Raw genomic sequence first — 17508 nt, forward strand, 5'->3', positions numbered from 1 at the left:
AGACTGTAAACTAAATATATTTTAAATTAAGTTTAAAACTACCTACAACAAAGTAATTACGTGGCTACAATGTTTTTTTTTAATGCTGAAAGGAGACCAAGCGGCAATATTTTTTGTATTATTGCACAGATAACGTAGCTGATCATCATTAAATATACGATAAATTGTCTCATTCATATCTTTAATATGTAATATGTATCTATAGCTACGACAAAAAAAAACAATTTGTGTTCACTCTACCTAATTTACACAAATCACAGTCGATGTGATTTACTTCCCTGAAATAGGCTGGAATTCGTCAGTTTGTGTGAAACACTCTTGTATATCAGGCTTGAATTTAATAGTTTGAGTAGCTGTCATTTTGGAAACTGGTTCAACTATTAAAAATAAAATTCAGTGTTAGTAATACATATATACAAATTAAATTTATATGAACAATAAATACATTTTATACATATGATGTCAATACAGTAGTTGAATTTACAAGGTAATTAGTAATTATAGTGTTCAAGGAGTGTACAACGTCCCAGTTTTGTGTCCTTTTCAGATGAAATATCTCCAATTTCTCCTACTTGAGAAAAATTGTAAGTGGATAACGAGGTTTTACCTGAGCTATACAGAGATTGACCAAGTAACTTCATGGAATTAAGTGTTTTTCTTGGGTTTGCTTCTTAGAAATAGGAAAATTTGCTAGGGATTGCATTAGGTCTTACCTCCGTTTTCGATTTATTGAATGAAAAATATCTTCATCTTTTAAGTGAGCAGAATATAAAACATATGAGCCTTTGGTTCGTAGTTCTTCTGCCTCAGAACACGTAACCAAGCCTTATTTTCGTGTAAATCTTTTGGAAAACATAAAAACGATATATCCGTGCCGGAAAATACTTATTTAGGCATCCAATAGCAGCACAAGAAGGTATTTACACAAAAAAAAATTATTATTTTTAATAAGTAATGACTTCAAGTCTTTTAAACTAGGGTTTTATTGATATCTTTACTGATTTAGCTGACGTTTCAGCTGTATAATGTCCATCTCTCCTATTCTAAGGCACTTCTACTAATATAAAAAAAGGAAGCAAGTTGATATCAACAGATGAGATTGAAATTCCTTCCGAATAACCATATTCGCAAAAACACAATTAAATTAAGTCAGAATAATATTGTGTATATTTGTATTTGATATAATTATGTATCAATCTAGTAATTTAGGAAACAAAATTTTGTGTTATTTTGATTTATCTGTGAAGTTACTCACTCTTACTTGGATTTCATGTTACAAGTAAAAGTACTTCTTGATTAATTCATATTGATATTCTAATTCCCTTGCCACTGTTCTTTATTGTGTAAAAATCCTTTTATTTTTATTGCAACTATTCAGTACATATTTTTTATTCCTTACGTACAAATATTGGAGCAAATTTGTTCTTTGATATATTTCAATTAAAAATTTAATGAACTCTCAAGTAACTCCATGCCATCTTTCCACCCTCTTCAATGCGAACAAAAAAGAGCTGTATTATCAAAGTCTACATGTTTTGAGACAAGATTCAAGTACTACGGATCGCTCAATCCCCCAGATCCTTTATAGATTCTAATTTAGTTTTTGAAAAAAGTTATCTGGAAAAAGATGGGAGTACAAAATGCATAGTGATTTCCTTTGATGACAAAATTTAATTATCAAAATTATCCTTACTTAATAAAGTTAAAATGAATACATCCCACAATATAAAAGCTCTAAGTGTTGATCTCTTTGTCATACATATGTATACCCTTCAACGATCCACGCATTCAATAAATTTTAGTTAATTTTACTTTTCAAATATAAACTTTGATCAGAAAATACAAATCAATATATAAAAAGCTAGTATCCTTTTACAATCCCATTTTTGTTGAGTTGAAATTAAAACTTAATTTACAACTTTTCACCTCTATATATTTCCTCCTCTATGATTAAAACTTACTTATTACATTTCAAATTTATTTCTTCAAGGATTAGAACTAAATATTATTCTAATAGCAGACTTTTTCAATATTCTAACTGTCTCCTTAAGTCTAGTAATAAAAAAAATCCACTGTTATCTTTGTTTGCAAGAAATTGGATAACTCAATATGAAGGACAAAAAATTAAAAATTCCAACTACATTCAGTTGATAGTGACTGACTTATAAAGGAAAATTTCGAAAATAGCAAGAGTAGTATGTTAATTAGAAAGTGTGCCTGTAAAATAAATACACATACCTACAGTTAATCTGGAAAAAATATATTATTAACCGTATAATACAAAGGGCGTTCCCCCCCCCCTCTCAGAAAAATATTTTTTTTGCAATTATTGATGAGATAAAATACAATTACTTATTAATCAAGTATTCTAATCTAACTACCACAACGAATAATTAGGATATAAATGTAATATCCTAATGATTAGTAGATAAGTAGTTAATAATGAAATACACATTCATTGCCGAATAAGCAAACAAAATATTTTCTATGATAATCTCAAAACCATTGCAGAACTATAAACATGAAAAACAATTTTGGTATAAATATACTTGATTAGCTTAGAAAAAAGAATATTTCTTTCGAAAAAAAAGAAAAAAGATGGATATTTCTTTTCAATACAATATTAGTATACAAGAAAAATTTGCAAATAATATGGAAATGAAAAGTTATTTTTTCAAATAATTTAAATGAAGCTCATATTTTTTTTTCTAAAATTAATCTTTTACAGTGCACATTGTTATATACATACCAAAGCATAATATCAATGTTAACAAAGGAAGATTTTTCTGTCAACACCTCATTTCTAAGTGTGCATTTCATATCTTAGAACTAAGTGACTACTTGATCTAAGAAATAACAATGTAGCACTGCTACATTGTAGAATAAAGGGTCGACATCGAAGTAATTCCTGAGATATTATTACTGGATACGGAGTGGGGCTTATGTTTAATTCTTTCATCACATAGCTGCTCGCAGCTAGTGTAATGAAAGGTCATTATTTGCATGAAATCTTCTCCTCCCAAACATTCTTCAAAATTAATAGGTAGACCACATTAACTTTGGGTTTCATTTTTTAACATACAGGTGGATATGATATACCTACTAATGAAAATCGTGTGTACTTTGGAAATGTTAAAAAAAAGAAACCGAAATTCAACATGAATTGACAATTATAGGAATGATATAGAGTAGAGCAGCTTAACTATCATGCTGTTTCATTGGATCACATACAATCAGCTGTGATAAGGGAAGAGGGGAGAAAGTAATGAGCAAGGATAATAGCAAGAATTAATCCGATGTCAATTTTCAATTCTAGTCTTAGTCCAATCAGGAATTAAATAATGATGACAGCTGCTACGAAAAAGAAAATTCATTCTTCAGATTATCAATTTCAAAAAAATGGGAACTCTTAAGAAACATACACATTTTACATCCCTTCATATACTTAGTGTTGTGTCGATCCTTATGTAGGACTAAAGACTGTTGTCCAGTCTAGTCTTGGTCTGGTTCAGGGAGTCCTAAATATAGTTCCTAAAAGTTATAGAGTTAGGTCCTTAATGACGTTACTCAATTATATTTCTTCTTTTTGAAATCAATTCTAGTAATAAAAGTCCGAAGGACCGACTGTTTTAAGAACCGGTCCGGTGACTGAACCAAATAAATAAGGACTGACTTAATACTACACACACTCTACGTCTTTCCTTTTTCTCATTGTTTTTATTCAAAAATATCAAAAAAATCCTATTCAAAAATGATCAGCTCCTTTCCTTACTCGTATATTACAATTATGTTTTTTTTTTCTTGAAGGTGTGAGAAGTAGCTTTAATCTGAATGTAAGATGGGTCAATCTGAGGATTTTTATTAATCGGCCAATTATGTCTCAGAATTTAATAATTTTTAGTGCGGATTCTAAGTATACATTGTTAAATTAGATTATTAAAGCTTCAGATCTATTGGGATAGCCGAGACACTCTTTATTTACACCAAAATTTGTGGGAACTTATCTTGCTTCAGACCTTTGAGATGCCATTCGGTCAAGATATTTGGAGAATGTTACAATTTAATATCAAAAATACTCTTTATTTGTACGTAGAATATCATATTTAAGTATTACTAGTGAGGGTACCTGCCTTTGCAAAGTTTTCAAGGCCTATGATAGCCTCATTTATCGTATAGTCAAATTTAAAAAAGATATTTTTTACAATTATTATAACTATTTTACAGGAGGTTCAAAAAATATTCAATAGATATTTTTTTTTAAATTATTCAAAATAAACACACATACACCGATATGAAAGAACTTCTTTAAAATATTATTTTATTTATTCTCCCGTATTGTCAATTCCAACATATATGTAATTGACCATAAAAAAAATAGAGTTTTCACAAATATAGGCCTATAACTTGAAATATATGACCTTAAGCCTTATTGTTACATAACTTAGCTTCGCAGAAAATTCGATTATCTTTCAAATAATCGGTGTATTTGAAGGTTTCCTTGGATAAATACTTATTTTCTAGCGAAGTTCCACGCAATGATAGTTTCTCCTAAAACATACCCCATCCTCTTCCTAATAATCAATCATGTACCATTAAAAAAACTTGAGACCATCTTCATATCTTAGCAAAATTATTGTAACTCCAATTTTTAACGACAACTTATGTGTAAGCAGTCCAGTTAGTTGCGTAGAATTAAAAAAACTCGATTGGATAGTGTACTTAGTCTTTTGTAATCATAACCTCGTCAACAGATTTAAATATTCTTAAGCACCGATATATTTTACAAAAATGATCTTAATTGACTGTATTACCTTCTTGATTCTTGGAGCGAAATTTTTTCTTCCTTGCAACAATTTAATATATTTATAGCTCATGAAAATGAGCAGAAAGGAACATTTATCACCAGAATCCAATTTGATTCTCCCATTATGGGCATTTACATCTTTTTCCTTCATTTTTTAAATCGTGTATTAGTTTTTATAATTATTTTTGAATATGGCGGTTGAGCTTGTTGTGACATTGTTATTTCTTAGATCAATTAGTCATAGACTTTTAAACTATAAAGGGCACACTAAGAAATGAGGCATCAACAAACAGTTTCATTAAAATGAATATCAAATAAATAGTGCATGTTATGTGATATGAAGTAATATTTTTCAAATATTGGGTTACATTTTGACCAATTTTTATTTGTTTTAAAGGACTCAAGGGATAGAACGGACAGAAAAATAATTAACAACATAAATAAATAAAAAGAAAGAAGATTTCCCCTTATCTACCTATTGCACCGACTGATCGTTGTTATTTCATAACTCAAGGCTTTTAAATATGATTTTTTAATAAAATAATTCTTCTATTATGTTTATTTGAGAATTCATTACAAAAAGTGGATATAATATATATTAATAAACCAAAGTTTATCTGAATGTATGTATGAATGTACAAAAAACAGTCACAGGCTGCACATATATATATAACATACCAATGCAGAATGAAGAAAAAAAAATATCACTGTATAAAGTGAGTTAAATCTTGCAAGTGTTTAGTTCAGCTCATATTAAAGAAAGATAAAGGAAGGTACTTAATTTAAAAAAAAATGAATATGAGGTTTAGCAACGATCTAAAGTACTCCTTGGCTTATTAAATCATATTTTTTTTCTCAAGCTGTTTATAATTACACTTAATACTTAGGATTTGTTTGGGAGTAATCTTCTATATTATTAGATAAAAATTTGTTTGCCCGTGGACGCTTAATAGCTTTGGGAAGCACAAGTTAAGAATAAATTCAAAGTTTAAAATTAAAAAAATATTATTTAAGTATTAAATCCTCATGTTTGGTGAAGACTTTAAAATCACAATTTTATACAATAAATATTATGAGTAAGTCATAAATATACTACAATTCCTTATAAGTTTTGAAGTACAACAAAAAATTGCCTGAAGATTTTATGTAAATACTAGGAAATATTCACAGTAATTACGATAAGTGTTTAATTGTAAAATATTATAAGAAACTGAAATAAAGTTGTACCACGAAACAAAAAGAAAAGAAAACAATTTAAACTTTAAACCATTGTCAGTCTTTCCTCCAAAAAAGAGAAAGAAAATAGGACCATAACTATATGGCATTTTTTTTTCTTGGACATAAAAAATGCGATTTTATTTCAGATTTAACAATTCAAGAACACAATAGGCTTGGAAAACAATTAAAATCATGAGTAAAAAAAAACCTAGTAATAAAAAATAAGATTATTATCAAACGTTTAAAACAACAACAGTGAAGCACTAAAAATCAAGCTAATTTTGTTAAAACATTATAATACAATTTTACAATAGGCAATATTATTTTCTTTGACTGTTCGTAATGTATAGAAATATATATTGCCCCTTGGTTATAATTGCATGAATTTTTTCGTTGTTCGAAGTAGATAAAAAGTCTTTTTTATTTAGTCGGCATTTAAAATTTTCTTGTAAGAGTTTCCGAATTCCGATATAAGTGTGAGCTAAGATTTAACGATCCCAACGAATATGGTCGGTCGTTTCTGTTGTTCAGAAGAAACAATTAGATCGGCTAATTTTAAAATATTTGCCAGCAACTTCAAGAGTACCTGACAAAAAACATGTATATTTGAACCACTTCTCGGGCGGTGTAAACAATTTATTTTTAATTGCTTTAATACTTTGTTTAGGAGTCCTTGCAATATCCCGGAGACTTAGATAAGAGATAAAAGGAGTAAGAGTTACGCTGTATAAATATTTTCTTAGGCTTTCATTAGTTAGCATGCTTATTTTCATTCTAAAAGAATGTACTGGGCGTTGTACGGCTGTATATTTTCCTAAAACTGATTCATAAAATTTAAACGCCATTTTTCTTACCAAAGAATTCGACGCGACGACATCAGCAGCAATTTCAGAATCACGATCTGTAGTACAGTTCACGTTAAATGTCTCTTTTATAGAAATCTCCCACCGCAAGGAAAGCTCAACTTTTTTAAATACATCGACTGATTCATCGCAAAACCCTTTGATTCTGGGCGAGAATTGTCCAAGCTTTAAAAGTGTTTTTGATAGGCTACAGTGTGGGCGCATACTATAATCAATATTATGCTTCTCAAGAAAGGCAAGCAAGAGGTGGGACCAGTATTGGTGGTTATCCCACAACTTCCTATTCCAGTAAGAGTTGAGACATTTCCACATGTCTTCAAATGGGTATGATGTTCAAACCTCCTAGCTTCAAGTGATTGTGCATTCTTTGAAAGAATATGTTCTTCTTCTTTAGTAATTTCAAAAAATACTCCTGAACGGCGCTTATTTCAGAAGATATTTTCGCACAGAAAGGAGTTACTCGCAGAATATGAGTGACCTTTGCTACAATATACGTATTCCATGCAGATATTTTATCCCAAGTATCAAAATTATAATAACTATATGGCATTTATACAATTCCAAACAATCACTCTCCACACCTAACGTCAATTTACGTTTTTTAAGGATAAGGAAAGTTTCGTTCATAATAAATGAATAAACGTTTTATATTGAAAAATGGTGTATTTTTATACTAGTTTATTTAAGATATTTGACAAAGTTTCCTGGGTGATTGAAAATCCCATAAATTATTGGTAAATGTCTATGGTTATACATACTAATTATACTTAGACATAATATATGTACATTAAATTTATTACGTTTCAATGTCAGTAACCAATAAAATAAATGTAAACACTTTAAATTTATCCCCAACCTCCTCACACGTATTATTTAGTGAAGTAAATGCACATTTGCTATTTAGTGTAAGTTTGTGGGGATGTCAGCTTTCTATACACAAATATATATCAATATAATACAAATTTTAATCATTTATTAAAAACTTTTGACATTTTTTCAACTTCTGATGCACAGACCTTTACTATACCGGTACAAATAATATACGACGAAGCAGAATCCACTAAACTAATCATATCTTCAATATACCTTATAAAAGTTTATTTTTCTAAAAAAAATGCATATCAAAATATTTGATTAAGGGTTGAAAAATCATTTTTACAGAGTAATAGTATATATGTAGTGTCTATGATAATTAATAGATTTATTTTAATATGCAGATATTTGAGCTTTAGTAAACTAATAATGAGAAGTTATAATACACATAACATAGAAAATACCATATAGGACATCCTATTTTAATTTTCTGTTTATTATAACTATCTAACATCTACATTTAAATATTAAAGTAGTTTTCTAACTTTTTTTTCATATAAACACTTAACAGCTATAGAAAAAATAACAAATATTTTAAATTTTAGAATAAGTATATTGTATGCGTTCCAATATGTTCATCTCAGGTATCAGATGAAATAATCTCATATCTACATAACATATATAATAAAAATTCGTTTTAAGTTCATCATGATGAAATCATATAAAGCTAATAATGTTGCAATAATGTTTTACATTAACATAATTAATGAATTTCAGAATACAAATGATTCATTTTCGAGATAAATAATTATAGCTTCTTTTTTGTGCTAAACTTCCATAAAGTATGTAGTAAAAAAAATCTACAAATTTCCTTCAACTTTCCTTTCCTACTGAATAAGAAATCAAATGAGACATAAAAAAGAACTCATTAACTAAAATAATTAATGAAAGGATTTGCATGAACTAGATAATCATATTTCCAGTTAATGCAAATCATTTACATAAGTATTGTGTAATAAAAATATGGCATTCACAATTTATTTTCCAATTCTACAGAATAATGATTAAAGTAACAAACTATTTGTTATTTGCTAAGTTTTTTGACTATTTTAACTAAACGTTTAACATCTTATGTTATATAAACATTAAATAAATATATCTTATTAAGATAAACTTTTTTCACTCCATTTTCAATGAATTATTTAAGCTGAGTTATTGTAAATCTACTTCAAAATAAAAAAATTATAATTAAATTGTAAAATATTACATTTACACCAACATTTTTAAGTACAATGTTTCACAAATAGAATCTATTTTAACATAAATTAAAAATAGTTATATAAATTCAGTTATATTGTCATCATTTCCCTATTAATTAAACATATTTTTTATTAGTTATAAGAACTTTGGAAGTACCACTACTTCTAGGGATTATTTTTTTGACATATTAAGAAAATTCAAAGATTTATGAATTTTACAGGATCGTTTTGTGGACTTCCAAACTTATTTTTTATATTGAATGTTTTTATACATCAACATATATTCCCTCCCTATTACAACCTACAAAAGTTTACTCCAAACCAAACAATATCAATAGAATATGCTAAATTTCTTACACAATACATATATATCTAACAAAACTTTTTATATATTCATATTTTAGATATTTATACATAACAATATGCAATACATACATGCTACAAGATAGCCTTGGTATATAGGTAGCATTGTTACCTATATACTAATAAAATGAGGGGGAAAAGGAAAATTATGAATTTCATTACTTAAATTTTGAATAATTAACCTTGAAATAAAAATACTTGGACTGAGTTGTGATTGAAATATTTTGAAAAAACTATTATATTGTGTTAATTTCGTCATAGCCAGTTTATTCTTTAACAATAATGTTTTTTATGACAAAAACTAAAATGAAACAATTTCTATAAACTTGTACTCACTCTAAAGCAGTACTTTTTCTAAATGAAACACAAAATTAGACTTTTTACGAATTAGATAAAAAAAGTAAAATATAATTTTGAAGAGAAATGAAAAGGCTTAACTCGAAAAGTAGATATTACTCTTGAGAATAGAAGTTAGAACAACAAAATGTTTTTAATTTCTTTCAATTATCTACAGAACTGTATTTAATTTTTCTTCTGAGTAATTGTTCTGGAATATTTTATTTCGTCGGATTCCGTTTTGTCTTTAAACAGAAAATATTCTTTATTATTAGCATAAAATAAAAATGTATGAATGCGGTAATAAATATATATTTTTTTAGCTTAAATTACACAAAATCATTTCTACCGCTAGGATCCTGAGAAGTAGCTTTTGGGCACGGGAGTTATATAATCATTAAAAAGTATAAAAGAATAAAGTTGTTATATAGAAACACTACATAAAAATTATAAGTATACTATCTTTGTCATTTCAAATGAAGAAGTCTTAATTTGACATGTTAAATATTTTTGATATTTTCATATAATTTTACAAAGCGTTACCTCACTAGCACAAAAATAAAGAGAGTATTTTGTTGTCAACTGTCAATGTTTTAGCTTATCTTCCCCTTATAAGTGTTCTGAACTTTTATTAGTTGAATTATAATTAGGTTTTGTTAAGCTCTGAAAACTTCTCAACAATTTTTGAACAATATTTATATCGTTTGTAATATTTGGCCCCAAAATCGGCTAACTACTAATTAATTTGTAACCTTTTTGTATTTATTTTCGTATGAAAATGTTCGTGCCACAATAAATGTAACGACTAGTTTGATCGAGATTTGCCCCCAAAAAATTTGTAAGTTAATTTTTGTATACAGAATTAGCATTGTAACTAAACATTTCTTTTTTTTACAAATGATTTATTGTAAGGATTCTCTCGTAATCCTAATAATCTTGAGAGGTCTGGTGAGTAGGGATGTCATTTTTGAAAGAGCGCAAGGAGAAAAAGTGGGAGTGGGACTTAAAGTATAACTGAATGAAGACACTTGTGAATATCAGCTGCCTCTTATATTATTTTTTTGTGGGAGGGGGGATAGAGAAAAAGAATGACTACTATAAACGAACATAACACCACAAGGACCTATTAAATAATGAACAAAAAAGGAAGAAAGAGTACAGGCAACAACAGTTTTTCCTTTTTTAATTTTTAAACTTAGTTTTGTAAATCGTTTTGGAATATAAGTGGTCCTTTTCAATTCAGAGTAGAACTGAGTATCGAAATCGGAGTAAATTCCTGCCTACGCTCTTGCTTGATACGGTGTGTGACTAGTATTTAATTCATTCATCTCAAAAAATAATTTAATGAAAAATAATGACAGCTAAGCTACTCTGTTCTCCAACATTCTTCAAATTGTTAGTATTATGATGTTCATTTTGTGTTTCTTTATGTACATAGCGATTTTTTTAAAGATTTACAACTCTACTGATGACTGATGAATAAATCAGAGAAAAATGAAACTTTTAGCGGAATATATAGTTATCAAACTTATCAAACCGCACACCACATCCCCCTTCTTCTTTTTAACAAGAGTACAACCAACAGTAAGAATATATGAGAAACAAGGATATATTATTGAAAGAATACATACTGATTACTTCTCTAAAACTAAATATATATTGTTGACGTTATTAGTGTTTAAAAAAAGGGATCAATGATAGGGAGGATATTAATAGTTCGGCTCAGGTCATGATTCCCACAACAATAAGATAAATTCAAATATATTATAGTAAATACAGTTCATTTAGATTTATATAAGTCAGTATACACTATCTAACACTAGGCATAGTTTAATCCAAATCCATCACATAAAATTGCTATAGAAATGGATGAGCGGAAATTTTAAAAGTCAATAAAACATTAGAAGCTCACTTTTTTCTAAATCTTCTAAATTTATTATATAATTACAGTATTAAAAAGCTTATTTGATTATTAAAAGGGCTATACCTACAAATTATATTTTACGATGTGTTATAAGTTTCTTTTAGAATGAACCATACTTCCATTTAAAAAATATTACTTTTGAAGACGAATATTTTTGGATTGAATATACTCGTATATGCTTGAAAGAACCTATACACACCTGATGTTGAAGGAAGATTAATTTTCTTCAATAAATATACTTCTATAATTAACCTTAACACCAGAAGAACATCAAAAATTACTGCAACTGAAAGAAAAACTGGATTTGAATAGGATTCCAAAAGGAATTTAAGTTATTTGGTTTGAAAATGAAGCTCAATTTTGCTCATAAAAAAACTATGGAAACATAATACAATTTACTTAACATATTGAAAACAGTCATGATGATTTGTGTTTTATAATAATAGTAAAAATAAGAAAAAAATTTATTTTATTTTTACTATAACTATCAAGCGTAACCAACAAGAAATTTCAAATATAAATTTTAGCTTTTAAAAATTGTATTATCCAAGTAAAAATATAAAAAAGAATCAAAAGCTATTAATAGGGTTGGTGTTAAAATCAAATTCAATTTTAGACCAACTTTTCGGATGCAAAATGATCTTTTAAGCACTCTAGAAATAAATAAAAAATTTCACCGGTTAATAATTTAAATTAATACTTGTCCTTCTTGCATCATATTTATGTGTATAAATATCAATGTACTCAGTTGCAAATGCAATAAACATCCATTCGTCACAAAATATATATTTAAAATTATTGAAAATAATTAAATACTACTTTTAATAATTATTATATAATAATAATAAAATTAATACTTAAAATAACATTTAAGATCACTGATGGAGTTAGTCACAATTTTGGAATTCAAGAAATGGTTGCTCTTGAGTTAGAAACAGATCATATTCCAGATCATCTTCTATACCATACACATCAAGTGCTAATGTTTGACCGTGAACTTGTTATCCTTTTTGGCTAATTGAGGAAGGAATTTGATGAGAAAAAATATAAAGTAAGTTCCTCACGACTGCTACGAGTCAGAACAATTGCATCACTGAACAATTTATGCATTGTATTATCAATCTTTTTAGTCCAGATTTTAATCATAAATCATGGAATTAGAGTTCCCAATTTTCAATTTATGTGTTACCTAGGAAGAATTTAGCTCTAGGATTCCGAAAAGAACGATTTAATCAGTTTTTTTTAACTTTGTGATGTGATTGTTTACCTCAATCCATATATCCTTTCAAAATATGAACAGTCTGGCTTACATTGTGAGGTCATTTGAGGACGTAGATTTTCTGATAATCAATTTAGCAGTGGGTTCACTTAATTGAGCCTTTCCTATTAATGACAACATACACTAATGTGGGATAAAATAAATTGCCCCTTACAATGAAGGAACTCAGTCATCATTTTACGACAACCAATGGTCTTGAGTTTCAAATTATTGGCCTATATTGCCCAAATTTTGATTGCCCTGATTTATTTGGTCAAAAATTTTTACCTTTATTATCTCATATACCTACAATAATTAGCGGAGATTTTAATATGAAACTAAATGCTAGTAGGGACTCTAGTAATCCTACAGCAAACTCCCATCAAATCTCTGAAGCAGTGCTTTCCTCTATTATCAAATCTAACGATTTTGACGATGCGGCTAAAGCTTTTGACGATTATGGTCATACTTTTTACACCTACGACAAATTTTCTTGACCTGTATCATCAAGAGAAGACTTTTTTTCTCTACAACGTTATTCAAGAGCAATCCATCAAATATTACAAAATTATCGACACAAAATTATCGGATCATAAAGCACTGTGTATTCAAATGGACCCAGCTCTTTATCTGAACATTAAGAACAAAAAGATATAGAAGCTAAACTCTTCGTTAATAAATCAGCAAAGATCATAAAATCATTGAACTTATAGAATCCACTAGATGTGATATCGTAACTGGAGGAGATGTCTTCACCGAAGTATAATAAATGCTGAAAAGTATAAAGAATCTCTGCAGGCAAGCTGGTGTCAGAGAAGCTGCAACTAGAGCTAGAAACATAGATACTATCGAAAAAATAAATAAACAGGATGCATTTGATTATGAAAAAAAATACAAAATAATTCAAATCTATCTCATATCCAATTTAGCATCCAGAATAAAAATGAACAACATCGTGGACTGGTGTAGATCAAGGCTACAATACGTTCATCTTGAAAAGAGAAGAAAAAAGGAGAGGAATATGTCAATTATTTTACGTAATGGCGAAATAACTGAAGATCCTCCAGTTATCTGTGCAGAAATAAAAAAAATTTACTTTACCCTATACCGTTGTTTCGATTGCAATGTAATAAGCAAATGTTCAACATGTACTTATAAATGTGCTAATTTTTGTGAGTAAATTAGAAACGATCTTGGTAATAACTTTTTTATTCCAGCCAACGATAACAACCTTATTGAAAATCATATAACTACTCAAGAGATAATAAATGCAGTTAAAATTAATGTAAAAACTTGCAAGGCTCCAGGCCCGTCTGGCTTTACTTTTGAATTTTATAAAAAATATTTATTTCACCTACCACTTATATGGTTAAAGTTTTATGAAAAAATCATGAGCCTAGGTTATTTTCAAGAATACGCATCAGATGGCAATACTGTTTTAATACCTAAAAAAAGGAAATTTTACAATATTAATTAAAAACTTACGTCTTCATACTATACAAAGTTGCTTGTACAAAAAAGATTCATACGTCATTTTAAATCGAATTAACAAAGTTCTGTAGAAAATTCTTCACGATTCCCCATACAGTTTTTTGAAGCATAAATTAATAGACTCTATTCCTTTCACATTGCAATCTCTTTTAGAAAAAAGACAATAGCTTATCAATAATGGCAGTTGACTTTGCTAAAGCTTTCGATACATTGTCATACGAATTCATAGTTAGGACGCTGTATCCTAAGGGATTTGGAGATTACGTAATTCGAATGGTTGGAGTAACCTTGTCAAGATCAAAGACAATGATGATACACTACGGACAACACATAACATTTTTCTTGAATAAAAAATGTGTCCGCCAAGGGGATCTGTTGTCAGCCACACTATTTATTACATACTTGGACAAATTAATTCAAAATATCCACGAGGAGAATATGATAAAGGCTGTTCAACTACCAAGTAGGACTTTAAAATGTATCTGCTACGCACATGACATGAGAATGACAATGTCAGGGAATCCTTTTATTACTATCAAATCTGTTAGAACCTTCTTAAATCTAATATCGAGTTATTCTATGGAGTCTGGACTTTTCATCAATGAGGAGTAAAAAGAAATGTTATCTCCATATACTAGCATTATGGACAAAGCATGCCCACCTTTTAAGTTTACTTATAATATTCATATCTAAGGATCTTGGATTGGCGTCAACTCTACCACATTGAATTACAAAGAGGTTCTGTTCAAAATTAAGAAAACTACGAACCACTTCTCACACCTTAATTTGGGTACTTGGGATAAAATATGTGCATGGAATACGTATATTGTTCTTAAATTGTTAAATGTAAAATAAAATGGCATGGCTAAGAAAAAAAAATGTTTTTTTAATGATCCTAGGTATTCTTGCTTTGTCATAGAAACGTTGAATCTGATTCATTGAGTTGCTTCATATTTTACTTCTTCGTGCACTGAAGGAAAAATATCAACTTTAAGGTGTTTTACGTTTGCTAAATAGAATATATCAATAACTGATTCCCAATTAATTATATATATAGAACTTCTTCAAAGCTTTCAAATTTGGATCCCTTAAGATATTCTTATACATACTTTTCACAAAGACACTCTCATCAATTTTTTTGTGGATTAGCATTTTACATTTCCATTCTGTACTAACTGGTTAACTGGATAACAGATGCGAATAATTATACATTATTTAAAAAAATTACGAAAAAGTGGAAACAAAAACAAATATATATATATATTTTTTTTTTGCTGTTTAACACAGATCGAAAATAAGAATTTATATATTATATATTTGCGGGCTCATGACTCAAATTATTTCTGTTAGGCTCATATAGATTGCCCGCACTACTGAAAAGTATTTAACTTTCAATAAATAAAGTGAGAATGATAAATATTTACAATTAAGCGCAGATAAATTGAGAAGTTCAAAAAATATGAGCTTTTCACCATGGAAAGGGATTCAAATTTGTATGCTCCATTTTTTATTTAAATTAATTGGGAATCAGTTATTGATATCATTTGATTTGTATTTTTTTTTCTGATCAAAGTTATATTCCCTCGAATCCCTCTCAGACTCAGTTGCATAAGATGTGCTTGCATGAAATAGAGTGGCATCAATTTTCATTGTATTATTTTCAAGGAATTTACATTCAAATATTTCCTTTTTTCTGATTCATATATCAGGTCTTCTCAAATTTATTCAACTATTTAAGAATTTTTCTGATGAATTTTGAAATCTTGTGTTTAAATCGTTGCTATGATTAGACTTTTGTTCTCAACATATTTTTAAGTCCTAGCATGATAGATTAATTTAATTTTATAATAGTAGTGCACACGCCGGATAATTTGGGATCCTATGGTGCTCTATACATGAAATGATAAATGATTGAAAAGCTTCATAGACAGAGTTATCCCAGAAGAATTTTTTTATCCCTTGCTGAATCTGTTACTAATAACCAGATATAAATTAAGTAATATAACGAGTAATAACTAGCTATAGGAAACCGCTGTATTCTAATCCATAACTAAATTCCTAAGCAAGAGAGGTGACACTTACGAAACAACCTTTTACTATATGGTCCCAAGCAATATATCCCCCCCCCCCTTCATATCAAACATTGTGCCAACGGCCCTTTTAGGTGGTCATTAACTTTATTTCAAGTTATCGATATTTTTTGTAACCTGACTATAAATGAGTATTTACCACAATTTATTGAATTTTTTTTTTATAAAACATAAATTAGTCAAAATTTCCTGGCACTTTATAAAAATATGGAGTAGAATAGGAATTCGTCGAAATACTAACCGTAACCGTCATATCATGATGAGATAGTTTTGTCAGCAAATTCCAATTATAGGTATCAAAGACAGGCTTATCGGGAGCTTACATGAAAAATGTAGCAATTGCTAATTTCTTCTCCACCAGTCTCTCAATCATCCTGTAAGTGTTAATTTAGTGAGTGGTTACATCTTGAAAAAACATGTTCGTTCGAAGACTATTATTCTTTTCATGTTCTTTTAATAATATGTAGGCATTTGTTGAATGATTAAAGTTACAGGTTATCTTTGCTCATTATTATTTGTGACGTTATAAAATTACAGAAATACTAATTGAATTAAATTTGGAGACTGCAGTCAAAAGTTGTCTCAATTCTATCACAAGTCCTTCTCTCTAGTAGTCCTTGTATGAGTACGCATATTATATATCTGTGTGTATATTGAATACAAATAAGAAAACATTATTGATTACACATAAGACTGACAAATAATAAAATGAATTCCTGGTTTTCTGAAAATAACGTTATATATTTAAATGAATTCACAATCCTTTGGATTTGGTATATTTATTCTGATTAATAATCCATTTTATTTACTTGTTTTATATTCAAATAATATCCGATATATCTTCTTTGATACACCTTTGTTATAAATATATTATACATACATAAAAACAAAATTTTCGTTCCATAAAATAATTCTCCAGTGCGTCAATCATTGTAGATATATCAATTTGAAAATAAGTTGGTATAATATACTGATTTATAGAATAACTAGTGGGATTACCCGGCATTGTTTGAAGTTATTAGGCATGGGCAAAAAAACAAATTTTGCTTTATTAATATAGATATGCAATCCCCTTTTTTTTAAATACTT

The sequence above is a fragment of the Lepeophtheirus salmonis genome, chromosome 3 (genome assembly GCF_016086655.4).
Source record: "Lepeophtheirus salmonis chromosome 3, UVic_Lsal_1.4, whole genome shotgun sequence".
In the NCBI taxonomy this organism is placed as follows: Eukaryota; Metazoa; Arthropoda; class Copepoda; order Siphonostomatoida; family Caligidae; genus Lepeophtheirus; species Lepeophtheirus salmonis.